The 1884-nt window shown below is 46.0% G+C and overlaps 1 protein-coding gene across 6 annotated transcripts in view; it reads right to left on the bottom strand.

Moving 5' to 3' along the window:
* The window catches only part of LOC105836354 (octopamine receptor beta-2R), a 64001-nt gene extending 62376 nt beyond the window's left edge, over nt 1-1625 (bottom strand). Inside the window, exons 1-2 of one of the 6 annotated variants that reach the window (XM_012680325.3) lie at nt 1542-1625; nt 187-460 (exon numbers count right to left, since the gene is read on the bottom strand). The gene's annotated coding sequence lies outside the window, so the exon portion shown is untranslated. Of the gene's footprint in view, nt 1-186; nt 1516-1541 lie in introns of those variants that run through there. The other 5 variants (XM_036289297.1, XM_012680327.3, XM_012680324.3 and 2 more) reach the window with 5 other exon arrangements.
* Between the last annotated feature and the right edge of the window lie 259 nt (nt 1626-1884).

Here is a 1884-nt window from a genome sequence, read left to right as displayed (position 1 = left end):
TTAAGCATAATTATTGTATATCACAGATTAAAATGCGAATAATTAAATCTATAATTCAGATGTACGTACAAATGGAATGATATTTTTCATATTTTTGATTTCTTCATTTTTGAATGGCAAATAATAACATTAGAAATAGTTTTGTCGTAATCATGAAATAGTGTTGTAATGTCGGAGAAAACTCACGTAAGTTTCAGGCCTCCACTCGCGATCTTTTATAATTTCCGAAAAAATTGGTTCTGTCAAGCGATAAGCAACCGCTATGGAGCACGTTCTCTTAGGACAGGACTCTCTCGTACTTGTCGACATTCGTGCACGTGCACCGTAGACGTTATCACGACTATTAAATCACTTTATTATCGCGGCGCGTTGCTCACCGAGTCACATATCGACAGCACACACTTCCTTTTACGCAAGTAAGTCGTCCAGACCTGGACAGCGCAACCCTCGAGGATCATTTCTGAATGCGTCTGGATCTTGGAGGTTGTTCCAAATCTCGCGCCCTTTTTCTCGCTTCGATATTTCTCAACGAGGAACACGCGCGCGCACGCACACGCACATATACACACACGCACACACACGCTCTCTCTCTCTCTCTCTCTCTCTCTCTCTCTCTCTCTCTCTCTCTCTCTCTCTCTTTCTCTCTCTTTCTCTCTCTCTCTGTCCTCTCCCCCTCCCTCTCTTTCTCTCTCTCTTTCTTTGTTACACCCTCGTAAGATTTTTCATTTAAGATAAATCTTGTCAAGCATAAACGAGAATCGACGTGATCGAAGGAACTCGTTTCTTGTGTTCGCGTTCGAGCTGGCGCAGCACGGCGGTCGTTTATCATACATTCTAACGTCTAATCTTTTCTTTACGGTCACGATTCCTCTTTGAACGCGAAAAAAACCGCGGCACATTTATTCACTCGACACTTATTCGTTCGTGTAAGAGTGTAAGAGCGATTCATTACAAACTCGTCGTGATTCGGGATGAGTTGGTCGCGGCGGTCGCGGTTGCAATGTGAGAAAATTGGAAAGATCCGTTGCGCTGTCGCACGCGCGAGTCCAAGCTCCCGACGAATCGGCGCAAGCTCCAAACCTGGAGCTTCGAATCTCCAAGAGTCGATTTTACTATTATCTCTCTCTCTCTCTCTCTCTCTCTCTTCCCCTCTCTTTTTCTCTCTCTCTTCCTCTCTCTCTTCCGCCTTCCTCACCGTTCTTTTTCCTTTTCTCACTCCCTTTCTTCGTGGAGATGTGTCAAACGAACCCTGATTCGTAAGTTCGTCTCAGCCTTTCTCTTAGCCGGTAAGGTGAGCAGAAATCTCGTCGGTTCTTAAAGACCGATGGCTCGATCGGAATGAGACGAGAAGAACCCAGAGAAGAAAAGATGGAAAAAGTGAAGGAGAGGATGTAGAAACGTACAATAGAAAGAGAGAGACGGATAAATCGAAACGAAGGAGAGAGAGAGAGAGAGAGAGAGAGAGAGAGAGAGAGAGAGAGAGAGAGAGAAAAGAGAGATGAACAAAAGAGAGAAAGAGGTAGCTCAAAGCACACGCGTACTCAGTAAAGCTCGTAGTGTAGCGGCAACGGCGACGACGGCAACGGCGACGGGTCGACCGCGACTGAATCGTTGTCGAGTCGACTGGGGTCGCGAGCTTGAATGAGCGAGCGTACCTCGGGCTCGTGAGTGGGAGAAAGAGGGAGACAAACGCCGGGCAAAAGGGACGAGGATAAAGAGGGGGGTAGTAGAGGGATGTATGTATAGCGTCGAGGGAGAGCTTCAGCCACGACTGCCAATGCTAGCGCAGAAATTTTCAAAGACTCTGGTTTGTAATATTCAGAAGGATTTACGCTTCTTTTTTGGAGTGATAATTTTAAACTTGCTCTAGCAATAAGAACAGCC

This window comes from Monomorium pharaonis, chromosome 7 (assembly GCF_013373865.1).
Source record: "Monomorium pharaonis isolate MP-MQ-018 chromosome 7, ASM1337386v2, whole genome shotgun sequence".
Lineage (NCBI taxonomy): Eukaryota > Metazoa > Arthropoda > Insecta > Hymenoptera > Formicidae > Monomorium > Monomorium pharaonis.
Note: the sequence above shows the minus strand (reverse complement) of the source record. Positions and strands in the feature narration are given on the sequence as shown.